This window comes from Canis lupus, chromosome 19, assembly GCF_048164855.1.
Source record: "Canis lupus baileyi chromosome 19, mCanLup2.hap1, whole genome shotgun sequence".
Classification (NCBI taxonomy): domain Eukaryota; kingdom Metazoa; phylum Chordata; class Mammalia; order Carnivora; family Canidae; genus Canis; species Canis lupus.
This window is the reverse complement of record NC_132856.1, coordinates 1,932,822-1,938,821: the sequence shown is the minus strand read 5'-3', so window position 1 is coordinate 1,938,821 and position 6,000 is coordinate 1,932,822. Positions and strand designations below refer to the sequence as shown.

General features: G+C 52.1%; 1 protein-coding gene across 6 annotated transcripts in view; it reads left to right on the top strand.

The window, feature by feature from the left end:
- Positions 1–1,892: 1,892 nt before the first annotated feature.
- ALDH1L1 (aldehyde dehydrogenase 1 family member L1) overlaps positions 1,893–6,000 on the top strand; it is a 110,834-nt gene continuing 106,726 nt past the window's right edge. The window contains exon 1 of one of the 6 annotated variants that reach the window (XM_072784839.1): positions 1,893–1,988. The gene's annotated coding sequence lies outside the window, so the exon portion shown is untranslated. Of the gene's footprint in view, positions 2,041–2,385; positions 2,501–2,700; positions 2,842–3,556; positions 3,832–6,000 lie in introns of those variants that run through there. The other 5 variants (XM_072784838.1, XM_072784835.1, XM_072784841.1 and 2 more) reach the window with 5 other exon arrangements.

The following is a 6,000-nucleotide window of genomic DNA, read 5'->3' as shown; positions in this document are numbered from 1 at the left end:
TCCTGATGTGGAAGAGGCTCCTTGGGTGTATTTCCTTCCAAGGAGCTCCTTGAGTACAGTACAATCAAAGCACAAGCTGTCTGCACCCTTTCCCCCCTGCCCACACCCAACATATGATGGTGGGACAGACACAGCGTGATCACCATGGACATCCTTGTTCAAAGGGGATGGGGACAGGAGGCACACAGTTCTGAACCCCTGCTGGGCAGATGCTGGAAGCTCCTTGATTAGCACTCAAGCTGATTTGTCCTGGATGTGATTCTCTGTGCTCTTGCTTCTACCCTGTGGACTCTTCATTCTTCTCTCCGAGTTTCCTTTTGTTTCCATGAAATATATCCTGTGTTTGCATCTGAGTGCTTTCTTCTTGCCAGTAGAATTTGAGAGGAGGGGGATCTAGAAGTTTCTTTTCATGTAGTACTATCTCTGATCCTTTTAGTCCGAGCTGGCACTGTTTTATCAATGTGATTCTTTTGAAAACTTTGTGTCCTCTGTGAATCTTGTCGAGGTTTATTACTTTCGTCGACTGGCAGACCCACACATGTCTTTGAGATAAACCCTGCTCTACCTTGGGCTTCTGCTGAATGGCAACTTCAAATTTCTTGGAAGTCCTACTGCTTCACCAAATACTCTGAAGTACCACTTTTGATCTTTTTAAGGACTTAGCAAAGGATTTTATAGCCCCTGCCTTGCCTTATCTTTTTCTGGCATGGCCCTGCATCACATCTTTGCCTGGAAACTATTTGTTAATTTTAACATCATTTGACACCTGAAGAGATAGAGAATTTTCAAAATCAGCAAGTTCTGGTTCCTTTTTTAAAAAAACATTTTATTTATTTATTCATGAGAGACACACAGAGAGGCAGAGACACAGGCAGAGGGAGAAGCAGGTTCCATGAGGGGAAGGACTCGATCCCAGGACCCTGGATCCAGGGACCCTGGGGTCACGCCCTGAGCCAAAGGGAGATGCTCCACCCCTGAGCCGCCTGGGTACCCCGGTTCCTTTTTATTTAATATTCTATCTTTTGGCTTATTTCTCTTCTCTCACATTTTAATATGAGCAGCGATAAAAAGCCAGGAAGCACCTTCAACATTCTGCCTGGAAATCCTAGCCAGACCATCCAGTTCATCTGGTACATTTTCTATTTTCCATGTGACTGTGTAAAATTTGTGTGTAAACTTCCCTCCTCTCCAGCTCCATACACTGCTAATGCTATGGGTTCTTCTCTGACTTACTCACACTCTTGGGGGTGTCCCATCTCCAAGCCATTTTTTTTTTTCCAGGAGTTCCTGTCACCTATCCTTCTGCATTCTCTATTCTAGCCTCAAAGTTCCACTCGTGCTAGTTTCCCATCCCAGGCCTCTGACAACAGTGAATACATCATAGAAGTTTCCTGCCCTCAGAGAGTTGGAGTAGCAGGATTAATAACAGATTAATAACCAAATAATGAACTAAAAAATATCAGATATGCAGTAAGAGCTGTGAGGGAAATAAAACAGTGAAGTGATGGGACTCGCTGAGAGGCTTCTTTAGATTATGCGACTGGGAAGAGCTTCTCTAATAATAATGGGTATATCAAGTACCATGTGAAGGCAAGAGAGGGGCATGCCTGCTAGTATTTGAGAGAGGAATGTTCTGGCAGAGGCCAGTGTAGAGTTCCCGAGGCCCGGCACACTTGGGGTGTTCAGGCACTGGGTAGAGGTCCGGTGGCTGGCGCGCAGGGAGAGAGAACCTCAGAGGAAGGGAGTCCAGCAGCAGGAGTGGCAGGCGGGCATTTGGGGTGGCTTGTCCAGAAGCCGCCGGACACAGGCTCACAGTCGGGACACAATGTGCAGATTTGTTTTCCTCTGTATTCTCTTTTCTGGACGTTGTCCCAGAGTGGGACAGATACCCCGGCCTGAGACAGAGGAGGCATCCGTGGCACCCGGACTGAGCGGAAAGAAGCAGGGAGAAGAGGACTTGTCTGGAGGGAAGCCTGCGGCTGTGCAAGGTGGGAAGGGCACTGGGCAGGCGGAAACCCCGATATTCACGCGTACACCCAGGTACTGTCTCTGCCAGGTGACTGCAAGTTTACAGGGGGCAGGTCTTGTTTGGCTGTGCCCGGTCCATGATATAGGGTAGGAACTTGGCACATTTTTCTTGAATGAGGGAGGGAGGGAGGGAATGGGTGAAGTTACCAGGGATGAGTCTCCTCCCACCCGCAGCCTTGCACCCCAAGGCACCCCAATCACCCAACACTCGCGCCTTTGCAAAGCCCTGTGAATTCCGAAGGGTCCGTAGCACGTCTTCCCGCCGTCAGCTGCAGGCCAGCCGGAGAGGGGGAGTGGCGCGCGGGGCCCGCCCGCACAGCCGCAGGGCGCCCCGCCCCCCGGCACTCCCCGCCCCCCCGCCCCCCCTCGGCTGGCGCCCCTCCCCTCCGCGGCTCCGGCCGCAAACAGGCTGCCCCGCCCCAGGCTCCGGCGCCTCGCCTGGCCCGCGACTCCTCGCCTCCTCCCGCGCGTGGTGAGTGCCGCGGGCCCCGACCCTCGACGCAGGGAGGCTGTCCCAGCTCTCGCCTCCAGGGTCCCGGGTTCTGGGCTCGGGCCCCCCGACGGGGCTCCTGGTGGACGCGCGAGTCTCCCCGCGGGGACGCCGGGCCTCGGGTCCGGGGCGGGGATCCTCCGGGGCGGGGTCCTCCGTGGGCGGCCGGCCCTCCAGCCTAGCGGGGGGTCCTCAGGCTCCCCGGGGATCCAGCCGGACCGGCAGGGCGCCTTGCGGAGCCTTCGCAGCCCGGCAGCCGGGCGTTATCAGCCCCGCTTGCAGAAGAGAAAAGCCAGGCGCGGAGAGACTGGGACAAAGCGAAGGTGACACCGCGGTCCTCCGCGGCGCCCCCGCGCCCCCCGCGCCCCCGCACTAAGCCCCTCACCCCATTTCAGGGAGTGGACGAGGTTCCCCGGGATTGGCCACCTCTGGGGGCAGGCGCGGGCGCCTCTTGTGGTTGGACGGCTGTGCACGGGCGCGCGCACCCCGGGGCCCCCGCGGACCCCGACGCGTGGTTCTTGGGGTCGCGCTACCTAGAACCCAGTGTCCCCTCCCCTCCCTGCACCTGTGCAGGCCCCTCATTTGTCGCCTCCCTAACAGAGGCAGGGAGGCACCTCCCCTAGGTGCAGATGGAGACAGCATTTTAACGAGCGAGCATTCCCCGACGCGGGGTTAGCGGTGGTGGGCGTTGGCTTCAGGTGGCGCTTTTCTCCCTCCTCCCACGCCTCTCAGTGACCTTGAGCAAGTCTCTCAAACTTTGACTCTGAATGTTGGCTGCTGTCCCTCCTACGACTGTTAACCTTCAGGACAATGTTGGGAACAAACCCTGCGACCTGTCTCTTGGAGACCAGCGAACTGAGCCTTAGAAATGAGAGCGATTTACCCAGGTTGAAGACGGGCCTACGGGGCCAGGTGGTCTAGGGGGCCTGCCCATGTCCTGCGCCCGCGCAGCACAGTGACAGCGGGTGACACATGACCCCCCAGGGACCCGGCGGTGGGAGGGGCGCGGTATCCTCCCTGCCGGGGGCCGGACGGAGCAGAGCGCTGGCAGGAGACGAGTCCGCTCTGCTTCCCGCCCCCTCGGGCCGGGCCGGGCAGCACGGGAAGGCTCGTGGCTGTGCCCCGCCGCCCCCCCAGGGCTGCATTCTTCCGGGGGTCCCAAGACCTCAGCTTGAGAACGGACGGTCCAGAGCTGCTGCTCCTGCACATTGTCGCCCCCAGCGTGGGCGGGGTCGGAAAACTGAGTCCTGGTGACGCGGGAGTGTGGGGTTCTTGTCTCAGAGCCGACCAAGGAGTCTGGCAGACAAAGGAGAGTGAGTAAAGCAAGAGCGTTTTATTAAGCAGGGGTACATGGAGAGCTCTCGGAGTTGGAGGGGCTCCCACAGGGTTGCCGCTGAAGGCTTTTAGGGTTGGGTTTTTTTATTGAAGGCTAACCAGGGAACTTGAATCCTTTTAACATGTCTACTGATAGCACTACTGAGTAAGGACTAGTGATAGCACCTTTAGTGGCTTACTGCCTCCTTAGAGACCGGTAATTCTTCTTAGAGACTGGTAATTCTCCTCATTTTGGGGATTTCTCTGAGCTAATGCTGCAGCCCCCTACCTATCTCTCCCTACCTAGCCCCGCCTGGGCCCTATTCAATGAGATCCTTCAGATGTATATTGCTGGGTATACTTGGGGGATGATTGTCAACATGTATCTTGGTGGGGGGTGGTAGAGATAAAGGAAGTTTCCAAAGGAATTTTTATATGTTAAAGTAGACTTTACAGCATCCTGGGGGGCAGGCTAAGATTGCCTTTTGCCCTCAGCAAAGTGTCAGCATCCAGGCAGTTAAGTCCCTAGGGGAAGGTCACTCTGCCTGTCTCAAGGACCTGTCAATGGGCTACAAGTAGTAAGGAGATTTTATCATTTTTATTTTGCCTTCGTTTCACGTCACTAGGGAGCCAGGTCTGAGCTGGGTGCTTGGGGTAGGAGGCCTGGGAAGCCCAGACAGTCCTGCTGCTGCCAGGGCAGCCCTAGAGTGGACTTATGCACTGCTGGGGGCAAGGACTCGGAGCCGATTCAGAAAGGAGGTAGAGGCTTGCTGGCTGCCCAGGCAGCGCGCCCAGCTGCACACACTCTGGCTCTCCTCCCTTCCCTGGCTCCGCCCCCTTGCAGCTCCTGATCTTTTCTTAAGCCAAAGGTCAAGATTGGCTGAGGCCCCTCCCAGTGCACCTGTCCCTGCCACACTCAGTTTCCCTGAACTGTGACCACAGACGTACAGGTGGTTATGCTGACTCTGCTTCCCTGCTTCCAGAAGGATCTTGTTTTGTGCTGCTTTACTTTTCCACAAGTAATATATGCTTAGTATAGAAAAAGCCGGAACATTCTGGCAAAGAAAAGATAATTGCTGTCATCAAAAATCCCCCACACCCAAAACACTCTACCCAGTGACTTAACGTCTCTGAATCCTCCCAAGTTTTTATGCTGCAAGTACACAAACATCCACACACAGCAGTTTTAAAAATTAGAGTGATTTATTGTCTGTTGGGGGGGTTCTGGCCTACATATTCCAGGTGGTGAGACCAACTCTGTAGCCATTTCTGACTGGCTGCATGGTTTACACAGTGGGAATCATAATTTTACAGTACTCATGCTTTTATTTGCTCACCCAAACATAATTTAGAAGAGAAAATGCTGAGTCAGAAGAAAAGAAGCATTTCTAGGATTTTGATCTTTATTGCCAAATTTTCCTCCAGAGAATTTGCACCAGCGTTATCCTTTAGTGCCACAGGAGAGTGTCCATTTTTCCATGACCTAGACATTAAGTGTGATATTATCAGATCATCTTAAGTGCCTTACAATTTTATAGGAGAAAAATAGTCTCTTGTTTTAGTAGGCATTTATTCAATTAATTGTAATATGAACATGTTTTTATTCCTCTATTGGCAGTAAGCTTTTATTCTTTTGGCAACTTGCTTCAGATACCTATAAAATCTTCCTGCATGAAAATTTATCATATGCTTTCTTTTACATATCTCCTTTAGTGTTAAATTTCTAAAGCCCAATACTTACTGTTTTTTTCTCATATTTTGATGTTTTCTTCCTATATTTGATTTTTTAAGTATTTATTTTAATACAATTGAACTGCATTTTGAAGTAAGATGTGAATAGACGTGGATTTATTTGTTGTTTGTTTAACTTAGTTTTTAGAACTTGAGTTTACAGAACAATTGAGCAGAATACCAAGAGTTCCCATTTACTCCCTCAGCCTCCACTCCCCTCTACTGTCCTGAATGTATTAGTAACTCCTTGCATTAGCACTAGTGTGGCACATTTGTTACTCCTGATGAGTGGATATTGATACAATATTCTTAATTAAAGTCCATACTTTAGGTTACTGTTTGTGTTACATATTCAGTGGGTTTTGACAAGTGACCCGCATCTGCCGTTACAGTGGATAACTGAAAACAAATCTGTTACACCTATTTGTCCCTCTTTC